The sequence below is a fragment of the Dipodomys spectabilis genome, unplaced genomic scaffold (assembly GCF_019054845.1).
Source record: "Dipodomys spectabilis isolate Male_0828 unplaced genomic scaffold, ASM1905484v1 ptg000107l, whole genome shotgun sequence".
Taxonomy (NCBI): domain Eukaryota; kingdom Metazoa; phylum Chordata; class Mammalia; order Rodentia; family Heteromyidae; genus Dipodomys; species Dipodomys spectabilis.
The window spans coordinates 8,052,468-8,077,168 of NW_024870784.1; the positions used below are offsets into that span (position 1 = coordinate 8,052,468).

Genomic DNA, 24,701 nt, shown 5'->3' on the forward strand with positions numbered 1-24,701 from the left:
CCTCCCCCCTCCCTGAAAGCCTCCCCCCCTCCCTGAGAGCCTCCTCCCTCCCCCCTCCCCCCCTCCCTGAGAGCCTCCCCCCCTCCCTGAGAGCCTCCCCCTCCTCCTCCCTGAGCCTCCCCTCCCCCCCTCCCTGAAAGCCTCCCCCCCTCCCTGAGAGCCTCCCCCCCTCCCTGAGAGCCTCCTCCCTCCCCCCCTCCCTGAGAGACTCCCCCCTCCCCCCCTCCCTGAGAGCCTCGCCCCTCCCTGAGAGCCTCCCCCCTCCCTGAGAGCCTCCCCCTCCCTGAGAGCCTCCTCCCTCCCCCCTCCCCCCTCCCTGAGAGCCTCGCCCCTCCCTGAGAGCCTCCCCCTCCCTGAGAGCCTCCCCCCCTCCCTGAGAGCCTCCCCCCTCCCTGAGAGCCTCCTCCCTCCCCCCTCCCTGAGAGACTCCCCCCTCCCCCCCCTCCCTGAGAGCCTCGCCCCTCCCTGAGAGCCTCCCCCCTCCCTGAGAGCCTCCCCCCTCCTGAGAGCCTCCTCCCTCCCCCCTCCCCCCCTCCCTGAGAGCCTCCCCCCTCCCCCCCTCCCTGAGAGTCTCCCCCCCTCCCTGAGAGCCTCCCCCCCTCCCTGAGAGCCTCCCCCCCTCCTGAGAGCCTCCCCCTCTCCGAGAGCCTCCTCCCTCCCCCCCCTCCCTGAGAGACTCCCCCCTCCCCCCCTCCCTGAGAGGACTCCCCCCCTCCCTGAGAGCCTCCCCCCCTCCCTGAGAGCCTCCCCCCCTCCCTGAGAGCCTCCTCCCTCCTCCTCCCTGAGAGCCTCCCCTCCCCCCCCTCCCTGAGAGCCTCCCCCCCTCCCTGAGAGCCTCCCCCCCTCCCTGAGAGCCTCCCCCTCCCCCCCTCCCTGAGAGCCTCCCCCCCCCCCCCCATGCTCTTGTTGGCCTTCATTGAGATTCTCTGCTGTTTTCATACATGCTCGGAATGCATTTCAACCTGACCCCCCTCTGTCTTTAAACAAAGTTATTGTAAAGGTGATGTACAGAGGGTTATGGCTACGCAAGTCAGCTCATGATACATTTCCTTTTTTTTTTTTTTATTGTAAAGCTACTATACAGAGGGTTACAGTACATGAGTGAGGTAATGAGTACACTTCCTCTTGAACATTGTTACCCCCTCCATTGTTTTCCCCCCTACCATCCCCTCCCTCCCTCCCTTCCCCAAGGTTCTTTTTTTTTTTTTTTGATTGTGATTAAATGATTACATAATTTCAAAGTCACAAGTTCATTCTAACTTCCCTGGAGCAAATTGTCTACCACAGTCTGTAATATATAACAGTGTTTCACATGTTATATACCATATTTTGTGATCAGCAGCATGGGGATATTTAGTAGTGGTTCAACCAGATGAGCGGGAGTTCTTTGTTTCTTAAATCCTGTTAGTTTTGTTGTATCACCTAACCTTTTGGATTTAGCATCCACTTATCAGGGAGACCATGTACCGTTTGTCTCTTCGTTCTTGGCTTACCTCGCTCAACATGATTCCTTCTAGCTCCATCCATTTCCCTGCAAATGCCATTATTTTGTCATTTCTAATGGCTGCATAATATTTCATTGTGTATAGATACCACAATTTTTGGATCTATTCATCTGTGGTGGGGCATCTAGGTTGTTTCCATATCCTAGCTATTGCGAACAGTGCTGCAATAAACATGGAGGTGCACGTGTCCTTGTATATTGGTTCCTGTTGTTCAGGGTAGATGCCTAGAAGTGGTATGACTGGGTCATAAGGGAGGTCAATCTTTAGCTTTCTAAGGACCCTCCAGACTGCTTTCCAAAGTGGTTGTATAAGTGTACATTCCCACCAGCAGTGTAATAGGGTTCCTCTTTCTCCACATCCCCTCCAGCAGATACATTTCCTTTTGAACAGTGTCACCCCCTCCCTCATTCTCCCCCAGCTTTCCCCCTCCCACCTTCCCTGCTCCTAACGTTGTATAGCTCATTTCCAACATAATGTCTAGGTCTAGTTCTCCTCTTCCTTTCCCCTACCTCCTTCCCCTTCTCCTCCTAAGTCCTGGAGTGCTCAGGCCCTGTTTATCCATGCAGGTTTTAGGTATATGCACACACACGCACGCGCGCGCGCGCACACACACACACACACACACACACACACACAGATGCACGGCGATGCATGGGCTCCAATCCGGCTTCCATCTATGAGTGAAAACGTGATACTTTGTTTTTTTCACCTCAGCTTGTCTTTCATGATGTTTTTTTCACCTCAGCTTGTCTTTCATGATGTCCTCTAATTGCATTCATTTTCTGATAAAATGACATGATGTTATTTTTCATTCTGGTGGAGTAATGTTTCTGCTCCTTTTATCCGCTCATCTGATGCAGGGTGCCTGGATTGGGCATTGGTGGAAGCATGGTGGATTTCTGTACTGAGGACACTGTGTGGGGGGCTCTTCTCCACGAGAGGCGGGAGGCTTGATTTCCAGGGCAGCTGCAGATAGCAGCCATTGTCCCTCTGAAAACCAAGCACTGCTGTTGCTCCACCCTGTACAGGATCCATTGTGGATTTGTAGGTTCTAGAAAGGCCTTCGATCACCCAGGGCCATCATGAAGATGGTCAAGTAATCTAGTTACCAGTGTGTGTGTGTGTGTGTGTGTGTGTGGACATACATGCCAGTCCTAGGGCTTCAAGTCAGGGCCTGGGCGCTGTCCCTGAGCTTTTTCAGCTGAAGGCTAGAGCTCTACTACTTGAGACACAGTTCTACCTCTGGCTTTTTTGGTGGTTAATTGGGACAGAGTTTCACGGACTTTCCTACTTGGGCTGGTTTTGACTGTGATATTCAGATCTCAGGCTCTTGTAGGATCAGTTTTGATTAGGTAATGAAGAAGAATTGGGAGTGGGTAAGAATTGGGTATTGTGGGTAAGAGAATTCCATTTGTAACTAGGAAGAAGGTCTGACTAGGGAGGGGCTGTGACTCAGAATAGGAAGAGATAGAGAATTGAGTTCAGATATGTTGAGTTCAATAAAAGGAAGAGAACTATACAATTAAATACAACAGTCAACTGAATCCAAATAAAAACAAGGGCACACGTGACACAGCAGAGTTTTGTTTGTTCTCGTCTGTCTATATATGTGTATTATGTGTAGCGTCCTCTTTGGCTCAGGTGTGTGGGTTTGCTTCTCTCAGGAGACCTTACCTGGTGGGGTAAGGGGGCGGGACGGGGGGTGGGGAAGCTGCCTTTATATAACAGCTGTGCCAGGGTAGCTGGTTGGCACTTCCCTCGTGTGTGTGGGTTTCCTGGAGGACCTGCAGTGCTTTCTGCACTTCGACCTACGCCACCACACAGCCCATGTCCACAGCCCATCACCCACAGCCCACCTCCCACAGCCCACTGTCCCACGGCACACCACTCCACGGCCCACCGCCCCCCCAACCCACGCGTTTGCTCACTGGCTTTGCAAGGGTTCCCCAGTTCTCTGTGCTGGTGCAGCCGCCCTCAGGACACAGCCCCTGCTTCCCGCTGCAGCGCTGCCCCCACCCACTCCCCAGGCAGCCACCGCCACACGCCTCCCGTGCACACGCCTCCCGTGCACACGCCTCCCCTGCACACGCCTCCCCTGCACACACCTCCGTGCACACTCCTCCCCTGCACACACCTCCGTGCACACTTCCCATGCACACGCCTCCCCTGCGCACACCTCCCATGCACACGCCTCCGTGTACACTCCTCCCATGCACACACCTCCATGCACACTCCTCCTTGCACATGCTTCCCATGCACACGCCTCCCTGCACATGCTTCCCATGCACACGCCTCCCCTGCACACGCCTCCCATGCACACGCCTCCCCTGCATACTCCTCCCGTGCACACTCCTCCCATGCATACTCCTCCCGTGCACACTCCTCCCATGCACACGCCTCCCCTGCACACGCCTCCGTGCACACTCCTCCCATGCACATGCCTCCCATGCACACTCCTCCCATGCACACGCCTCCCCTGCATACTCCTCCCGTGCACACTCCTCCCATGCACACGCCTCCCCTGCACACACCTCCGTGCACACTCCTCCCATGCACATGCCTCCCATGCACACTCCTCCCATGCACACGCCTCCGTGCACACTCCTCCCATGCACACTCCTCCCGTGCATACTCCTCCCCTGCACACTCCTCCCGTGCACACTCCTCCCCTGCACAGGCCTGCCGTGCACACTCCTCCCATGCACACACCTCCCATGCACACGCCTCTCATGCACACGCCTCCCATGCACACGCCTCCTGTACACACTCCTCCCGTGCACACTCCTCCCATGCACATGCCTCTCATGCACACTCCTCCCATGCACACGCCTCCTGTACACACGCCTCCTGTACACACTCCTCCCGTGCACACTCCTCCCATGCACATGCCTCTCATGCACACGCCTCCTGTACACACTCCTCCCATGCACACTCCTCCCCTGCACAGGCCTCCCATGCACACGCCTCCCGTGCACACACCTCCCCTGCACACGCCTCCTCTGCACACGCCTCCCGTGCACACTCCTTCCCATGCACACGCCTCCCTGCACACGCCTCCTGTGCACACTCTTCCCCTGCACACACCTCCTGTGCCCACTCCTCCCATGCACACTCCTCTCATGCACACGCCTCCCATGCACACTCCTCTCATGCACACACCTCCCGTGCACACTCCTTCCCATGCACACGCCTCCCGTGCACACACCTCCCGTGCACACGCTTCCTGTACACACGTCTCCTGTGCACACACCTCCCGTACACAGGCCTCCCGTGCACACTCCTCTGGTGCATGCTCCTCCCTTGCACACTCCACCCATGCACGCCTTTCCTGGTCCTGTGGCAAGGCCCCCGTGACTCGTTAGGCTGTGATTGGTCCTTGACCCTGGATTCCCAGGGAAAAAATGCCCAGATGGCAAATTCTGGTATATGGGATCACAGAACATTCTGGAGCCTGCAGTCAGTCCCGCCTCCCTCATCATGGGCAGGCCGGAAGGCCTTTGACTAAGGTGGTCCCCTGTGGACGCACTGGTTTCTTTGGTTTTATCAGTGTTGACACCTGTGGATTCCCCTCCTACACCCTGGGCAACAGGCCTCTGGCTCCAGACTCCTTGCTGATTTGTTTGTTTTGCCAGTCCTGGGGCTTGAACTCAGGGCCTAGGCACTGTCCCTGAGCTCCTTTTGCTCAAGGATAGCAGTCTACCACGTTGAGGCGCAGCGTCACTTCTGGTTTTTTCTGTGTATGTGGTGCTGAGGAATGGAAGCCAGGGCCTCATGCGTGCTGGGCCACCAAGCCACCTTCCCAGCCCCATGGTGTGACCCTTTCATATAGGAAATTATTACAGGATTTTTTTTCTACTGGTCTTAGGGCTAGAACTCAGGGCCTGGACACTGTCCCTGAGCTTTTTTGCTCAAGGCTACCACTCTACTACCTGAGCTGCAGCTCCACTTCTGGCTTTTTGGTGGTTAATTGGAAGTGAGAGGCTCACAGACTTTCCTGCCTGGACTGGCTTCAAATCCTGGTCCTCAGACCTCAGCCTTCTGAGTAGTGTTCCAGTTAGTTTTGGGGTTGGATTTCATTTTCTGCCTGAGTTTGTATGGTTGGTTATCTTATTTACAGTTAAAAAAATTGAGTCAGTTATTGGGGCGTTTTACCCCTTAGCTTTTTTTTTTTTTTTTTGGTTGGTTGTGGGGCTTGAACTCTGGGCCTGGGTGCTGTACCTCAGCTCTTCAGCTCAAGGCGAGTGCTCTACCACTTGAGCTACAGCGCCACTTCCGGTTTTCTGGTGGTTTATTGGAGATAGGAGTCTCACGGTCTTTCTTGCCTGGGCTGGCTTTGAACCGCGATCCTCAGATCTCAGCCTCCTGAGTAGCTAGGATTACAGGCGTGAGCCTCCAGCGCCCGGCTCGCCCCTTAGCTTTTTTGCTCAAGACTAGTGCTCTACTATTTGAGCTATAGCCCCACTTCTAGTTTTCTGGTGGTTTGTTGGAGATAAGAGTCTCATGGACTTTCCTGCCCAAGCTAGCCTTGAACATGATCCTCAGATGTCAGCCTCCTGAGTAGCTGGGATTGCAGGTGAATAACCCTCTAACCTTTCTTCTGTAAACAACAACAGTAAACAACAAGAGTACAACGCAGCCAGCAGTAAGATGTCGGCAAGGTGGTTGTCCGCCCTCACCGGGTAACAGGCAAATTTACTTCATGCGCGTCCTATAATGTAGCATGAGGATGACAGCATGTGCTTGTCCAGCGAAGTGAGCAAGCACCCTTGATGCGCTGGTCCTAAGCGAGCAGCTCTATTGGGATGAAGGCCGAGGCAGCTAATCCCACACACGCAGAACTCAGCATCCCACGCGAAGCCTGGTGTCTAGCAGCTGACCTAAGCACACTCTCCACCAGGAGAATTCAGATGGGGAGCAAGTCCGGGGGGCAGAGCTGGCTGAGCGCTGCCAGTCTCCATCCGGAGGCAGGCGGCAAGCACGGCTGTGGAGTGTGCATTGCATGTCCACTCTACATGTCCAGTGAGAGAACGTGAGAAAACAAGCTTTGAAAGCAGCCCTGAGTAATACTTCTAGAGACGGAAAATGTGCTGAGTCAGATCGGTGGCCCGTGAGATGTGGCAGGAGAGGCCAGTGGACTGGAAGACACAGTGCGTGGCACAGATGGAGGGCAGACCGCCGGGGACACACAGATGGAGGGCAGACCGCGGGGGGGGGGGGGGGGGGGGGGGGGGGGGGGACACAGGCCGGCCACGCCCCGTCGGAGGGGCCGGGGGCGGGGCTGGCCACGCCCCCTCGCAGGAGCAGGGGGCGGGGCTCTGGGAAGGAGGGGTGTGGGGAAACGAACATGGAAGAAGTAGCTTGAGTCATTCTAATTTGGTGAAAACTTGTATCCGACAAGCACAACGAATGTTCAGCTGAAGAAACCATAGGAAGACTTACGAGCGCACACAGGCTTCTGGGAGCTGCCCAGGAAAATCTCAAGAGGCCTTTGCTTGCTGCTTTTTTTTTTTTTTTTTTGTCGTGGGGCTTGAGCTCTGGGCCTGGGCGCTGTCCCTCAGCTCTTCAGCTCAAGGCTAGTGTTCTACCACTTGAGCCACAGCACCAACTCTCCCTTTCTGAGTGGTTTTTATTGGAGATAAGAGTCTCATGGACTTTCCTGCCCTGGCTGGCTTTGAACCTCCGTTCTCATCTCTCAGCCTCCTGAGTAGCTAGGATGACAGGCGTGAGCCACCAGGGCCCGGCTTCGCTTGCTTCTTAAAAGCTGCCAGAGGCAGCATCTTGTTGCATACCAAGGATCCGAGATGAAAATTAAAATAAATTCTCTCATAAATCATGCAGTCCAAAGACAATGGACAGACAGACAGACTGATGTCTTCAACATGTTGGAGCCAGGCATGGTGGTGCAGGCCTGTAATTCCAGCACTTGGGTGTTGGAGACAGGAGGACCAATGGTTCAAGCCCAGCCTAGGCTATGTACTGAGACCCTATAACTAATAACAATAAAATTGAAAAATAAGATACTGAGCAGCCAAGGTCTGGGGCTCAGTGGAGAGTGATGGTCTGGTGTGGAAATTCCCTGCCTAAAATACCTAAAACGAAAGCATCCCACAGTGAACATTCAGAAGTTGTGTTCACTACTTCATGTCTTTGGTTTTTAAGATAACGTTTTGGTGTATAGACCAGGGTGGCCTGGAGCTCCCTTCCTCCAGTCTCAGCCTCCTGTCTGCTGGGTGGTGCGCAGGAGCTCCTTACCCTATTAGAACACTAAGTAGAAATGTACCATCGCCTTAAATATCAAAGTGAAGGCCATGCGGCTTATAGCTGATGCTAGCACCAAACTGCAGGGGAACGGGGAGCCGGGAGGGAGCCGGGTGGTGCAGGCTGGCGTGGCCCCTGCGGGCCCTCCCCTGTCCTCCCCTGCGGGAGCCAGGGGGCAGTTCGCCACGCGTGCGAACCCGCTCGAACCTGACACTGTGCTCAGCGAAGAAACAGGTGGCCACCAGCAGGCTGACTGTTTTCTCTTCTCCTGGAGCCCTAGGTTCAGGGGTGCTGGTGGTAGGGGTGAGGGTGGGGGGGAGGTGGGAAAGTTCTGGAACTGGTAGAGGCAGGGGCCGCCCAGCACAATGCGTGCTCGGAGCTGCCCGGCCGGGCGTCACTTGTGGTGAAGATGGAGAGATTTCTGTGCATTTTACTGAAATTCTGTTTCTTTTTGGCGGTTCTGGGGTTGAACTTTCCTCCACAGTTTACTGTACGTGGGCAAAGGCGTTTGCTGTCTGGACTCCAGCGGCTCCGGCTCGGGTGTGGGCGAGGAGGGGCAGTGGACGGGGCTCTGGACGTGACCTCTGGCCTCTCCGGCAGTGGGAGGCCTCCCTGCCAGGCCGGGGACCCCGTGGTGTTTGCTTCTGCTCGTGGGGTGCCCCCAGTGGGGAGAGACAGCTAATGCACAGAAGGCTGTGCCCCGAGTCCCACCTGGCCCTCCAGACCTGTCACAGCTCACCCCGTGTCTCCCTCCCAGGCCCCCAGAGACACCTCTGCTGACCCTTCCGAGGACAGTCGCCGCCGGCCCTGCTGACCTGTGCCTTGGTGAGTGAGCAACGCTTGTGTTTGTCTCCGCCGGGGAGGGGAAGCCTGGGGCCGCGCCCATCAGAGCGCTCTGCTGAGCCGCAGTTGGTGGGGCTGTGAGCTCTGGGACCAGGACTGGCCATGATAGGTGCGCTTCCCCTTCCCTTCCCTTCCCTTCCCTTCCCTTCCCTTCCCTTCCCTTCCCTTCCCTTCCCTTCCCTTCCCTTCCCTTCCCTTCCCTTCCCTTCCCTTCTTTTTCTTTCCCTTTCCCTTTCCTTTTCCTTCCCTCTCCCTCTCCCTTTCCTTTTCCTTTCCTTGGACTCAAACTCAGGGCCTAGATGCAGTCAGTGAGCTTTGCACTCAAGGCTAGCTCTCCGTCACTTTGAGCGACAGCTCCACTTCCACTTTTCTGGGGGTTAATTGGAGATAAGTCTCATGGACTTTCCTTCCCAGGTTGGTTTTGAACCATGATCCTCAGATCACAGCCTTATGAGTAGCTTGGATTATAGGCATGAGCCACCAGTGCCCTGCCAGTATTTTATTTTCTATAAATTAAATATCATCAGAAGCCAGGCGTAATAGTGCACACTTGCAAACCCAGCACCAAAGAGGCGAGGCAGGAGAATCATGATTCAAAGCCAGCCTGGGCTTCATAAGGAGACACTGTCTCTGAGAATAATCTCCCCTCAAAAGACCCTCATAGGCTTAGGAGTCTTTTAACCTGAATGCTGATCTCACCTTTTATCTGTTTATAGTTTGATTTGGGTAAAGTCAGATTACCTATGTGACTGCTAGGTGCCTCCACTGTGTCCGAGTTAGGGTGGCTCTGTTGGTTGTGTTTGGAACTGTTTTATTATAATTGCTCATTTAACAACTGGTGACCTAATGACAGACTTGGCAGCTCCCTCCACCAGTATCAGCCACAGCTCTGGCTTGCTGTTTCTGTTCCTTATTGATTGCTTTGCTGTGGTGGTGTTACATTGTTGCACCAGAGAAAACTATGCCAGCCTGTCCTGACGTTCAACTCTCCCTGCTTTCCCCGCTTTCCCTGCCTCCATGTCTCCATGCTCTCCCCATTCTCCATGCTCTGCAAGTCTCCGTGTCTCCATGCTTTCCATGTCTCCATGTCTCCATGCTCTCCCCATTCTCCATGCTCTGCAAGTCTCCGTGTCTCCATGTCTCCCTGCTCTCCCCGTTCTCCATATTGGCTTTCTTTTGGCTTAGTTAGAGTTCGCCTGGCCCAGTGTGGACAGCTCAGGGGAGGCCGCAGCTGGTGCAGTGCTCACCGGCCCTAGTTGCTGGCTGTACGGGAGCCGGCAGGGCCTCGGGTGGGCTCCGCTTCCTGCAGGTGTGTGGCAGTGGCGTGTGTCTAAGGGAGGAAATGACCGTCCTCGTTCTGAGCAAAATGAAACCTCTGGGAGGATCCGAGTGAGAGGCGACTGAGGCTCAAGCCCCTCTCCCCGGGGGGGGGCTGGGGCAGTGGGGAGGAGGAGGGCGGCTGGCAGGCTGGTCTCGTGGCCGGGCGCCTGGGGAGTGTCACGGGCTGGGCGCAGTGGGTCAGTGTGAGAAGGGCAGGATGGGGGTATCCTCACGGCCCTGCTGCTGCCTGCTTGGTCCTCACCGGTATGTGTCTAGCAGCACTTTCCTCCTGAAGGCTGTCCAGAGAGCTGCAGATGTCCATGCAGAGGCACCGCTCAGGCCCCAGGGACCCCAGGGTGCTGGATGACCCATCACCCAGAGCGCGAGTTTTCAAAGAGGTGTTGCGTAGGCCCGAGCTCAGCGTGGCTGCAGGGGCTGTGTGAGGCCTCTCAGTGATGGCCGGGAGTGGGGCCAGGAGGCCAGGGCACGGCTAAGGGAGTGTGTCTCCCCGCCTGGGCCCTGCACTGGGGCTGGGACGGGCATTTCTACTGACTTTCTTACATGATCTGAGATCCCTTTTGAGTCAGGCGGGAGTCGGAGGGGCGCCTTCCACCCGTCCAGCCGGGGACGTTCCCCCCACTGTGTTCCTCCAGAGCCCAGCTCTGAGAACCTACAACACACGCGTTCCCTGCGGCAGAGTGGAGGCGACCGGAGCCCCTCAGCCCTGCAGAGCCGGCCCTGACCCGGCGGGCGCCTGCTGCCTGCACATCTCTGCTGCATCTTCTGGTCTGCCGTGGCTGAGACGGCCAGCCCACGCCACGGCGGCCGGCACACAGCCCCCGAGCTCTGGCGGGAGCCCCGCAGGCGGTCATGAGGACCCCTCGGGATGCGGGAACAGAGCCGCGGACAGCTGTGCTCCAGCCTCAGCCTGGAGAGGGGCGGTCAGCCTGGCCGCGGCCAGGGTTCGTACCAGGCCCCGCACCTCCGTGAGCGAAGCCGGGCAGCAGATGGTCACACTCGCCCAGTGCTCCAGGATGCACTCTCAGTGTAGGGCTGCACGTCCCCACCATGCCCCCACACCGCCACGCCAGGGTCCAAGGCCTTGGCGTTCCCTGTTTCCCGCCTAGAAAGGCCAGGGCGGTGACTGCCACAGACTGGGCGGAGCTCCGGCTGCCGCAGGGCCTGGCCGGGCTCTGACCCCGCCCAGTCAGGCTGTGTCTTAAGAAAGGCAGACAGCCTGGCTGGGAAGAAACAAACCTTATCAGTCAGTGTTCAGGACAGACGGTTCGACTGTTGCAAACACCTTTTGCAAGCAAATTAATTTTTATGAATACTTACATGTTAATGTAGAAGTAAACTACACTTATAAAAACGAATCACAGAACCAAATCTAGTCATTAAAACTGCATTCTTTTTCCCGCACAAACTTGTTTTTTCTACTCTTTCTGAGATACAAGTTTTTATGTTTTTAAATTTTTCTTTTTTTTTCTTTTTTCCCTTTTTTTGGGTCCGGTTGTGGGCCTGAACTCTGGGCCTGGGCACTGTCCCTCAGTTCTTCATCTCAAGGCCAGCGCTCTACCACTTGAGCCACAGCGCCACTTCCAGCATTTTTCTTTTTACTTATGTGGTGCTGAGGAATTGAACCCAGGGCCTCATGAATGCAAGGCAAGTGCTCTACCGCTGAGCCACCTTCCCAGCCCTACGTTTTTCTTATCATTATTATAAAGCTGATGAACAAAGGGGTTACAGTTCTGTAAGTCAGGTAAACAATACTATTTCTTTAAAATTGCATTCTTGCCTGGCACCAGTGGCTCACATTTGTGATCTCAGCTACTCAGGAAGTTGTGATCTCAGAATCCAAGTATGAAGCTGGCCCAGGTAGAAAAATCTAGGAGACTCATCTCTCTCTCATCTCTGGGTATCCACTGAAAACCAGAACCAGAGGCATGTCTCAAGTGGTAGAAGACCAGCCATGAGCAAAAAGCGGAGTGAATGTGTGAGTCCAGGCTAGCCCAGTACTGTCACACGCACACACACGTGCACACACACACACACACGCACAATACACATGCACAACCAAGTTGCATTCCTTCCTCATCTAGAATCCTCCTCAAGAGTTGGGACCAAGTTGGGCGCTGGTGGCTCACGCCTGTCATCCTAGCTACTCAAGAGGCTGAGATCTCAGGATTGCAGTTCAAAGCCAGCCTGGGCACAAAAGTCCGTGAGACCCTGATCTCCAGTGGACCACCAGAAAACGAAAGTGGCGCTGTGGCTCAAGTGGTAGAGCGCTTGCCTTGAGCTGAAGAGCTCAGGGACATCACCAGGCCCAGAGCTCAAGCCCCACGACCGACCAAAAAAAAAAAAAGAGTGAGAACAAACAAGCCTGCGGTTACTGAACAACCTTGTCTTGGTCGTAACACAGCTCTGTGCAGTGGGTTTGACTTGCCTTGCCGTGCATAGACAGCCTCGTCTGAGGCCGGTCCCTTATCACATACATCCCAAACCGCGTGCCCGGCGTATCTGTGAGGCCCCTGCACACACTGAGGCACCGCGTGGCATGGACTCTGCTTTCCTAGGCAGGCGTTCAGCTCAGTTGGAGATAATGTATCAGTGTATCAGTGGGGGCTGAGGGTTAACGAGTAACCAGCTCTGGGCTCGTCGTTCCTGGGCTAAAGGCCTGTGTCCTTAGCAGATGCTGAGCCCTGTCCTGGAGCTCCTGGCAGTACTGTGCAGAGCTGCTGCAGGACTTCCTCTGCCCCGGTGGGGTGAGTGTGGCAGCGCGGGCCCCGAGTCCCCGAGCGCTGGTTCCTGGGACGACCTTCATGGTGCCTCTGACCCCGGTGCTGTTCTGGTGGTTTGGCAAACGTGGACACACGGTGTGCTGTGTGGGAGTGGATCCCATATAGTGGCGACATTCCTTCTTTCAAAGTCAAACCTGGGTCCCCAGATCAAAGTGCGCGAGCTGCGGCTGGCGTGGCGGGGGCGTGGCCGGGCTGCTGGTGGGCTATATGAGGCGGCGTCCACGGAGGAGGAGTTAGGATCGACCGGTGTGTGCGGAGTGCCGGCGCGTCTCGCCTCTGTTCTCGGGGCGGGGAGCGCGTCAGACCCGTGCGGCTGCCCGCTGTGCCTTCCGCAGCTCAGAGGCAGCGACGGCGCGGCTCACCCTTGGCCACAGCCTCTGCCCTCAGCCCCGAGCGCCCCAAACTATGGAGGAGAAGCTGCAAGTAGGTAGATTGTGAAGCAGGGGCTGGCCAGGGAGGGAGCGAGACTAGCGAAAAAATAACCAGTGCAAAATAGGGCTGGAGCATGTCAGCAGTAGAGCACCTGCCTACCAAGAAGCAGGCCTGCGTTCCCAGCCCCATGCTGCCCAAGGGGAGAGAGCCCGGCCGCGGCGCCGGAGCGGGCCGGGGACCTGGATTTTTGTGTTAGAGTCGCGTGGCACTAACTGTCGGGTGTGGAGCAGGAGGCCTGGCGGGCGCGGTGGAGGGCGCAGCTGTCCGTGGCCCTGTGGGCGGCCGTGCTGCTGAGCGCACGCGCAGGTGCCGCTCTCGGGAGAGTGTGGATCTGTCAGCAGGCCTGACAGACGCTGCCGCGCGGGACCTCGGTGCCCTGGAGTCCTGTCCAGGCCAGGGCCCGGGCCAGGAAGCTGGCTCCGCTGTGAGCGGCAGCGCCGGGCTCAGGCCTGGCGAGTACTGTCCTGGGACGTGCAGGGCACCGGGAGGGGTGCAGGGAGAGGGCCGGTGCTCTGGGGGCGGTCTTGCGGGGGGAGGGCACACGGGCTGTGGGCTGAAGACTGGTCTCCGTGGCCCAGACTTCAGCTGTGAGCTGTGTGTGGGGAGACCAGCTGGAAGCAGGAAGCAGGCTGGCTCCTTGTCTTGTTGCCCACAGAACTGGGGAGGCACTGTCGCTCACCAAAGGGTTTCCAGATAGAGAAGGGAGCGCGGCGCTCAGGAGCACTGTCCTGCGGGTCCCCGAGTCTTCACGTGGCTGATCTCCCCTCAGGCTTCCCGGAGGTGGGGCAGGGCAGGCCCCAGCCTGCCCCTGGTCAGCCGGCCCCCGCAGGAGCACATCTCGGCGCCACCAGAAGGGATTGTCAGGAATGGCAGTGGCGGTGCTGAGTGTTTGGGTCTTTGTTCTTGAACAGAAATCAAATTCTACCGCCAGAGTGACTTGTATGGCCCCTCCATGCGAGAGAGGTGATGGGGCTCAAGTCGCTGGGAGGACCTGGCACGGAACTCCGGCCCCGAGCTCGGTGCCCCTTCCAGAAGCTTTCCCTTCCCATGGGATCTGCTGGCTGGCTCTCTCTCCTGCTGGGTTGGGGAGCCAGGCCCCTCAGCCTGCTGCTCTCTGCCTTCTGCCCAACCTTCGACTACCTTCTGGGCCCCAACTGGACGCGGGGGCTCCTCCTTGCCGTTTGATCTGCCTTTGAGCACACGCAGGCTTTTCCTTTTGTGTTCACCCCAAGCCCCACCCACGGGCCGCCCCGCGCCGCCCGGCCACGGCCGCCTGGACATGGTGCCTGGCTCGGGTCGGGAGGCAGGGCCGCGGTGTGCAGCTGCGGCTGGCGCTCCCGCCCTGCAGAGCTGACGAGGAAGAGCTCTCAGGCCCTGTGCTGCCCCGTGCCGCCCGCCAGAGCCATGCATGGCGGCCGCTTTACAGTGGTGGCTCATGTTTTGGTTTGTGTGTGGGACTCAGGCAGGCCTGATGTTGTCTGTGGCATGGTGGCTCACGCGCGTAATCCCAGCCACTCAGGAGGCTGAGGTCACAGCCCAAAGCCCGCCTGGGCAGCAAAGTCCAGAAGACTCTTACTCCAGTAAACTACCAAAAAGCCAGAAGCAGAGCTGAGGCTCAAGTGGTAGAGTGCTAGCCTTAAGCGAAAAAGCTCAGGGACAGTGCCCAGGCTCTGTGTTCAAGCCAATATGCACATGTACAAACACACACACACAGGCACACACACACACAGAGGTGTACACACACACAGGCACACACAGGCACACACACACAGACACACACAGGCACACACAGAGGTGCACACACACACACAGGCACACACACAGGAACACACACACAGGCACACACACAGAGGTGCACACACACAGGCACACACACAGACAAACACACAGAGGTGCACACACACACACAGGCACACACACAGGCACACACACACAGGCACACACACAGAGGTGCATACACACACAGGCACACACACACACAGAGGCACACACACAGAGGCACACACACAGGCAAACACAGGCACACACACACACAGGCACACACAGCACTTCTTCCTTCCAGGCCGCAGGCCTCCTGGAGGAGGCTCGCTCTGTCCAGGCTCTCCGGCCCTCCCTCCACCTGCTGCAGGCCGCATTTCCACAGCCTCTCCTGTCCCTGACCCTGTGGCATGATTGAGGAGCCTGCCTCCGGCTGCCCTGTGAGGGGCTGCCAGGGGTAAGAGCAGGCCCAGCAGGCCTGGCACCTCCAAGCCCCCACAGCTCCACTGGAAACCTGCCCACCGGCCGGCTAAGCCACAGGTAAGATGGTTGCTCTCCAGCCATCATCCTGGCCACAGCCGGAGCACGGCGGGGTGCTGGGTGGGAGTGGGCAGAGAGGAGATAGGGTGGCAGCCATGCCCCTCAGACCCATGGTATCCGAGTCTGCCCTCGGAGAGGGCCGCTCCCCGGCCGTCTCCACAGCAACCACTGGCCGAAGAGTCCTGCCCCATCCCCGGGCCCGAGTCCTGCCCCATCCCCGGGCCCGAGTCCTGCCCCATCCCCAGGCCCGAGTCCTGCCCCATCCCCGGGCCCATGAGCAACTTGGGCTGGCACCCCAGCTGTCCTCTGATGTGTTTGTGTGCCATCCCAGCTGGGCAGCAGCTAGATCTCCCCGTCTGCCCTGTCCCTCTGCAGACACACGCCACGCCACCCATGACCCACATGGCCGAGCCCCCGTGCTCCTTTGGGGCCCAGTGGTGGTTGGGGGGCGGGGGGGGGGGAGTTGAGGAGAAACTGCTGCATTCCAAACACCTGAGCGAAAGCAGCTGGGGGCGGCGTCCCCTGGTGTTTTCCCAGCGCCAGCAGCTTGTTGAAATGCTATTTTGGATATATTGAATCAGGTGAAATATTTTCTCCCCCCCCCACTTTTGTTTTTTTTTTTTTTGTCGGTCGTGGGGCCTGAACTCTGGGCCTGGGCGCTGTCCCTCAGCTCTTCAGCTCAAGGCTAGCGCTCTATCACTTGAGCTGCAGCGCCACTTCCAGCTTTTTTCTTTTTGCTTATGTGGTGCTCAGGAATTGAACCCAGGGCCTCAGGCATGCAAGGCAAGCGCTCTACCACTGAGCCACCTTCCCAGCCTTTCCCCCCTTTTAAAATTGTGATTAACTGATTACATAAATCTCACAAATTTCATAGTCTTGTGAGATAGTGATACACACATTCTAACCTTCATGGAGCAAATTGTCTTTATCATGGTCTATAAAGTTTGTGAATTTGAAATATTTTCTTTTTAAAATCTTTTTATTATTCTATTGTCATCATGAAGGTGGTGTACAGAGGGATTACTGTTTCGTAAATCAGGTAATGGGTACTTTTTTTTTTTTGCCAGTCTTGGGGCTTGAACTCATGGCCTGGACACTGTTCACTATTCCTGGCTAGCGCTCTACCACTTGATCTACAGTGCCACTTCCAGCTTTTTCTGTGTATGTGGCACTGAAGAATGCTATGTGAGCACTCTAAGGTGAGCACTGAGGTTTACTCAGAATCTGGAAAATCACTAAATCTCTCCGCAGCTGGTCATGTTGGTCGTTTACTTTTCGCTCACCTATTCTGTCATATTTCATTTCACATAATGGAGGAGTACATAGTGAAATACTTCCTTCAGGTCCATTCCACATTTTTTATTATTTTTATTTTTTACCTGCCTGCTGGAGTGTTTTATTTTTTTTATTTTTTTTTTCCTTTTTTTTTTTTTTATTGTAAAGCTACTATACAGAGGGTTACAGTTACATGAGTGAGGTTATGAGTACACTTCCTCTTGAACATTGTTACCCCCTCCATTGTTTTCCCCCTACCATCCCCTCCCTCCCTCCCTTCCCCGAGGTTCTTTTTTTTTTTTTTTTTGATTGTGATTAAATGATTACATAATTTCAAAGTCACAAGTTCATTCTAACTTCCCTGGAGCAAATTGTCTACCACAGTCTGTAATATATAACAGTGTTCACATGTTATACACCATACATGTGATCAGCAGCATGAGGATATTTAGTAGTGGTTCAACCAGATGAGCGGGAGTTCTTTGTTTCTTAAGTCCTGTTAGTTTTATCATATCACCTAACCTTTTGGATTTAGCATCCACTTATCAGGGAGACCATGTACCGTTTGTCTCTTCGTTCTTGGCTTACCTCGCTCAACATGATTCCTTCTAGCTCCATCCATTTCCCTGCAAATGCCATTATTTTGTCATTTCTAATGGCTGCATAATATTCCATTGTGTATAGATACCACAATTTTTGGATCCATTCATCTGTGGTGGGGCATCTAGGTTGTTTCCATATCCTGGCTATTGCGAACAGTGCTGCAATAAACATGGAGGTGCACGTGTCCTTGTATATTGGTTCCTGTTGTTCAGGGTAGATGCCTAGAAGTGGTATGACTGGGTCGTAAGGGAGGTCAATCTTTAGCTTTCTAAGGACCCTCCAGACTGCTTTCCAAAGTGGTTGTATAAGTGTACATTCCCACCAGCAGTGTAACAGGGTTCCTCTTTCTCCACATCCCCTCCAGCATTTGTCGTTGGCTGATTTGTGGATGTGGGACATTCTGACTGGGGTAAGGTGGTATCTCAGGGTTGTCTTTATTTGCATTTCCTTCACCACCAGGGATGATGAACATTTCCTCATGTGTTTCTTTGCCATTTTTATTTCTTCATTTGAGAAGTCCCTCTTTAGTTCCCTTGCCCATTTAGTAATTGGTTTGTTAGGTTTGGGAGGGATTAGTTTCTTGAGTTCCCTGTATATACAGGATGTTAACCCCTTGTCTGATATATTGCTGGTAAATATTTTTTCCCAATTAGTTGGTTGTCTTTCTAGCTTAGTTGCGATAGATTTAGCTGTGCAGACTGCTGGAGTCTTTTAAATGGCACAGCGTCCCCCGGGCCTGGCTGACTGGTTTGCCTTGAATGGCCTTGGGAGATTCCAGCTCTGCCCTGGGGGCCGACGCCAGCCCCGCCCGCTGGCTCTGTTCCAGGTTGTGAAATGGGCGCGGGTTCCCACGCGCAGGCGGGGTGCGCTGTCAACACTGTCTCCTGCTGCGCGGTTTCTCCAGGGACTGCTGTCACTTTGATGACAGCGGATTCGAATCCACCTGGATTAGGTGTGACCCACGTGGGATCTGAGGAGGGCTGGGGAGGGCCTGGCATGGGAGATCTCTTGGGCACGGGCACAGGGCCACTGGTGTGGGAATAAACCCGGCCAGGCTGCAGAAGCATCCAGATGTTTAGGTGAATTCTCTTTTATCCATGCTGGTGGATGGTTGCTGCTAAGCTAAAATGGGTTGATGCAAGTGGGGAGCTGAGACACCCGGCCGCTGCCCGCTGTGCCCATCCCTGAGAACTCCAGGGAGCCGCCGGCCAGCACAGCGGAGGGGACAGCCGCGGGACAGGCAGGAGGAGGCTGCCGGCGGGGGCGGGCTCCCAGGAACAGGCCAGGCTGAGCAGGAGGCGGGATGAAGGACGCGGATCCCAAAAGGCTCAGGAGAGAGCTGTTGGCCCGGCCCCGTGCCCCTCTGCCCTGGTTCTGGGTGTAGTCTCTGGTGTACCGGGAGGTAGCTGCAGGCATGCTAGAGAAGCGTGAGGTGCCAGCGACAGATGCCCCCCTGCTCACAAGAGCCCATCCACACACGTGCCGCGTACGTACAACAGATGAGGCGGGAGCATCGGCATACACCAGGGTGGAGATGGCCACAGACGTGGTCACAGTTTGGGGGCTAATGAGTGACGCCCTGTTTCCTGCCTGGTTAGAATGGGGCGGGGAGGCAGCAGCGGGGCCAGGCAGTAGAGAAAAAGGTGTCTGCTTTTTTTACTGGTCTGTCCCAGAACATAGCTCCCATGTCCGGCATGCAAGAAGGGCCTGCTAAAGGCCTGGGGCAGGGGCAGGGCTGGGGCAGGGGCAGAGCTAGGCCTGGGGCTGGGGCAGGGGCAGGGGCAGGGGCAGGGGCAGGGACAGGGGCAGGGGCAGGGACAGGGGCAGGGACAGGGGCAGGGGCAGGGCAGGGGCCGGGGCAGGGACAGGGACAGGGCTGGGGCTGGAGCAGGGGCAGGGGCAGGGGCAGGGGCTGGGGCAGGGGCAGGGGCAGGGGCTGGGGCTGGGCTGGGGCAGGGGCTGGGCTGGGGCAGGGGCTGGGGCAGGGGCAGGGGCAGGGGCAGGGGCAGGGGCTGGGGCAGGGCTGGGGCAGGGGCTGGGGCTGGGGCGGGGGCGGGGGCAGGGGCAGGGGCAGGGGCAGGGGCAGGGCTGGGGCAGGGGCTGGAGCAGGGGCAGGGGCAGGGGCAGGGGCAGGGGCAGGGGCTGGGGCAGGGGCAGGGGCAGGGGCAGGGGCAGGGGCTGGGGCAGGGGCAGGGGCAGGGGCTGGGGCAGGGGCAGGGGCAGCGGCAGGGGCTGGGGCAGGGGCAGGGGCTGGGGCAGGGGCAGGGGCAGGGGCAAGGGCAGGGGCTGGGGCAGGGGCAGGGGCTGGTGCAGGGGCAGGGGCTGGGGCTGGGGCTGGAGCAGGGGCAGGGGCTGGGGCTGGGGCCAGGGCAGGGGCTGGGGCAGGGGCTGGTGCAGGGGCAGGGGCTGGGGCAGGGGCTGGGGCTGGAGCAGGGGCAGGGGCAGGGGCAGGGGCAGGGGCTGGGGCAGGGGCTGGGGCTGGGGCAGGGGCTGGTGCAGGGGCCAGGGCAGGGGCTGGGGCTGGGGCTGGAGCAGGGGCAGGGGCTGGGGCAGGGGCAGGGGCTGGAGCAGGGGCTGGGGCAGGGGCAGGGGCTGGGGCAGGGGCAGGGGCTGGTGCAGGGGCAGGGGCTGGGGCAGGGGCAGGGGCTGGGGCAGGGGCAGGGGCTGGTGCAGGGGCAGGGGCAGGGGCTGGGGCAGGGGCAGGGGCAGGGGCTGGGGCAGGGGCTGGTGCAGGGGCTGGGGCTGGGGCAGGGGCTGGTGCAGGGGCAGGGGCTGGGGCAGGGGCAGGGGCTGGGGCTGGGGCAGGGGCAGGGGCTGGGGCAGGGGCAGGGGCAGGGGCAGGGGCTGGTGCAGGGGCAGGGGCTGGGGCTGGGGCTAGAGCAGGGGCTGGGGCAGGGGCTGGGGCAGGGCTGGGGCAGGGCTGGGGCAGGGGCCGGGGCAGGGGCAGGGGCCAGGGCCGGGGCCGGGGCCGGGGCCGGGGCCGGGGCAGAGGCCGGGGCCGGGGCCGGGGCAGAGGCCGGGGCAGGGCTGGCCAGGAGCCCGGCATGTGTGAGGCCAGCCTAGGAGCGGGCTGTGCGAGAGGGCCTGCTGCAGGACAGTTGACTCAAGGGACAGAGGCCAACCATGGCCCCTGCCCCAGCCCCCTTGGGGGCATAAAGTGGACAGCAAGGTTAGGCTGGACCCTGGAAGCAAGACGGCCTGGGCTTACCAAGTGCGGGCCTGTCCCCAAACTCAGAGGGCGGGCTGGGCCCCGCCGGCCCAGGTGGCCCATGTGTCCTTCGATGCACCACGACATGCCTGTCTGGGCCGGTCGCCGGCGTGGCCCTCCACGGTGGCCTGCCTTGGATAGTGACCACTTGGAGAGGTCACCTCCTCCGGGGGTCCCGGGAGAGAAGCGGGGTGGGCGGCCCTGCAGGCCTCCTACTGTGCACAGAAGGCCACAGAATGTTCCATGCTGACTGCTGGATTCCTGGGGGTGCTTTAGAGGGATACCTCCCCCCCCCCCGGGGTGGCCCTGGGCTGCTGTGTGTTACACACAACCCAGAACCTATGCTGCTGTGTCGCTCGGTCCTGTCTCGCCCTGGGGACGGGTGGTGGGCTGCGGTGTCGCGCACAGCACGGGCTGCGTGGGGTCGGGGCCAGACCACAGGGTGTCCGCAGATCAGGCTTCAGGCAGAGCGGCCGGAGTGGGCGGCCGTTTTGGTCAGCTCGGCTCCTCCCAGAGCGGCTGACCGTAGACTCAGGGGTCACAGACGCTGGCTGCATGACCTTTCCATCCCATGTAGGTGCGTCCGGGCCGGGTGGGGGTGCTGTGGGCCCTGGCAGCCATCCTGGCCTGCGGCCTTCCCTGGGCACCCTGGGCCTGCCCGCCCCTCAAGCCCTGTATTTCCAGTAGGTGACTTTGTGGAAGTAGATGACCTGGTGCCTTCAGGGTACAGAGGGGGCTGGGGGGCGAGGGCGGGTGGGAGAGGGCGGGGGTGGCCCCTGCCAGGGCTGCCCTTCCTGCCCGAACCAGGTCCTTTTATTTTATTATTTTATGTATTTTTAATTTTTTTTTGTCGGCTGTGGGGCTTGAACTCTGGGCCTGGGCGCTGTCCCTCAGCTCTTCAGCTCAAGGCTGGCGCTCTACCACTTGAGCCACAGCGGCTGCAGGCACCGCCCAGCTCTATGGAGGCCCTGCAACGCCCCAGCGGGAGCCTGGGCCGAGGCGGCCCGCTCTCCAGGACCAGAGGCCACAACAGTGGTGCCACCGAGCTGGCAAGGATCGGAGGGCGCGGCACGCGGATGGGGGAGGCTGCGCGTGGCAGCAGCAGTGGCTGTGCTGGGTAGCTGAGCCACACCGGGGTCCGGCCCGAGCTCCCTGGGCAGCGGGGCCTCGTGTACCTTGGGCTCCAGGCCTGGAAGGGAGAAGTCTGAGGCTTGATGGGAAATGTGCCCCAACCTCCAGTGAGTCGCGGCTCAGCAGATCTGGCAGATCCGGCCAGCTCCGGCCAGCTCCGGCCTGCTCCATGCTCTTCCCCCGGCTGCAGCCAGAGCGCCGGGACCCCCCGCAACCTCTCCCACCAAAGTCCCCCCTGCCCCCCGCGGCTCCCGGCAGCCTGGCTCCCTGCGCAGGCGCTGGGCAGGCCCGGGCAGCCGCTCACACTGAGGCTGGTGGCGTGGCGGCTCCTCAGCGTTCCCGCATCCTTCCTTGGCACTGCGGCAAAGCAGCTCCACCTCTCCACCGCCCGCCTCAGCTCAGGACTGAGCTCAGGAAGCTCCCAGGCTCAGCAGGTTCCTCCCACAGGCCGCACGCTGGGCTGACCCTGACGGCAGAGCCGGCAGGCGGCACGGAACTCGCGCATGGGTACCAGCATGGCCCTTGTGGAACTGGGGTCGGTGTTGAGTGTGAGGAGGCGTTGCCCTGGCTGTCAGCACCCACCTGCCCACTGGCCCACCAGAGAGGGCACCTGCCACCCAGAAGACTGGAGACAGAGGGGACCGCTCCATGGCCCAGACACACCCAGCCTGCTGGGGTAGCTACCACCAAGCACTCCCCAGCACTCACACCAAACACCCACGCCGAGCACTCACACCAAACACCCACGCCGAGCACTCACACCAAACACCCACGCCGAGCACTCACACCAAACACCCACGCCGAGCACCCACACCAAACCCCACGCTGAACACCCACACCAAATATCCACACCGAGAACTCACACCAAACACCCACACCGAACACCCACACCAAATATCCACATCGAGCACTCACACCAAATATCCACACCGAGCACTCACACCAAATATCCACACTGAGCACTCACACCAAATATCCACACCGACACCGAACACCCACACAGAGCACCCACACAAAGCACCCACACAGAGCACCTACAAAGAGCACCCACACAGAGCACTCACACAGAGCACCTACACAGATCATTCACACGGAGCACCTACACAGAGCACCTACACAGAGCATTCACACAGAGCACCTACACAGAGCACCTACACAGAGCATTCACACAGCACACCCACACAGATCATTCACACAGAGCACCTACACAGCGCACTCACACAGAGCACCCACACAGAGCACTCACACAGAGCACTCACACAGAGCACCTACACAGAGCACTCACACAGAGCACTCACACAGAGCACCTACACAGAGCACTCACACAGAGCACTCACACAGAGCACCCACACAGAGCACCTACACAGAGCACCTACACAGAGCACTCACAAGAGCACCCACACAGAGCACTCACACAGAGCACCTACACAGAGCACCCACACAGAGCACCCACACAGAGCACCCACACAAAGCACCCACACAGAGCACCTACAAAGAGCACCCACACAGAGCACTCACACAGAGCACCTACACAGATCATTCACACGGAGCACCTACACAGAGCACCTACACAGAGCATTCACACAGAGCACCTACACAGAGCACCTACACAGAGCATTCACACAGCACACCCACACAGATCATTCACACAGAGCACCTACACAGCGCACTCACACAGAGCACCCACACAGAGCACTCACACAGAGCACTCACACAGAGCACCTACACAGAGCACTCACACAGAGCACTCACACAGAGCACCTACACAGAGCACTCACACAGAGCACTCACACAGAGCACCTACACAGAGCACTCACACAGAGCACCTACACAGAGCACCCACACAGAGCATTCACACAGAGCACTCACACAGAGCACTCACACAGAGCACACACACAGAGCACTCACACAGAGCACCCACACAGAGCACTCACACAGAGCACTCACACAGAGCACCCACACAGAGCACCTACACAGAGCACCTACACAGAGCACTCACACAGAGCACCCACACAGAGCACTCACACAGAGCACCTACACAGAGCACCCACACAGAGCACCCACACAGAGCACCCACACAGAGCATTCACACAGAGCACCCACACAGAGCACCTACACAGAGCACTCACACAGAGCACCTACACAGAGCACTCACACAGAGCACCCACACAGAGCACCCACACAGAGCACCTACACAGAGCACTCACACAGAGCACCCACACAGAGCACCCACACAGAGCACCTACACAGAGCACTCACACAGAGCACCCACACAGAGCACCCACACAGAGCATCTACACAGAGCACTCACACAGAGCACCTACACAGAGCACTCACACAGAGCACCTACACAGAGCACCCACACAGAGCATTCACACAGAGCATTCACACAGAGCACCTACACAGAGCACTCACACAGAGCACTCACACAGAGCACCTACACAGAGCACTCACACAGAGCACCCACACAGAGCACCCACACAGAGCACCTACACAGAGCACCCACACAGAGCACCTACACAGAGCACCTACACAGAGCACCCACACAGAGCACTCACACAGAGCACCTACACAGAGCACCTACACAGATCACCCACACAGAGCACCTACACAGAGCACTCACACAGAGCACCTACACAGAGCATTCACACAGAGCATTCACACAGAGCTCTCACACAGAGCACCCACACAGAGCACCCACACAGAGCACCTACACAGAACACCTACACAGAGCACCCACACAGAGCACCTACACAGATCACCCACACAGAGCACCTACACAGAGCACCCACACAGAGCACCCAGACAGAGCACTCACACAGAGCACTCACACAGAGCACCTACACAGAGCACCTACACAGAGCATTGACACAGAGCATTCACACAGAGCACCTACACAGAGCAGCCACACAGAGTACCCACACAGAGCACCCACACAGAGCACTCACACAGAGCACCTACACAGATCATTCACACAGAGCACCCACACAGAGCACCCACACAGAGCACCTACACAGAGCATTCACA

At 58.1% G+C, this 24,701-nt stretch overlaps 1 protein-coding gene across 1 annotated transcript in view; it reads left to right on the forward strand.

Moving 5' to 3' along the window:
- The window catches only part of Agpat3 (1-acylglycerol-3-phosphate O-acyltransferase 3), an 86,380-nt gene that overhangs the window by 21,539 nt on the left and 40,140 nt on the right, over window positions 1-24,701 (forward strand). Inside the window, exon 2 of the mRNA XM_042687303.1 lies at window positions 8,521-8,588. The gene's annotated coding sequence lies outside the window, so the exon portion shown is untranslated. The remainder of the gene's footprint in view (window positions 1-8,520; window positions 8,589-24,701) is intronic.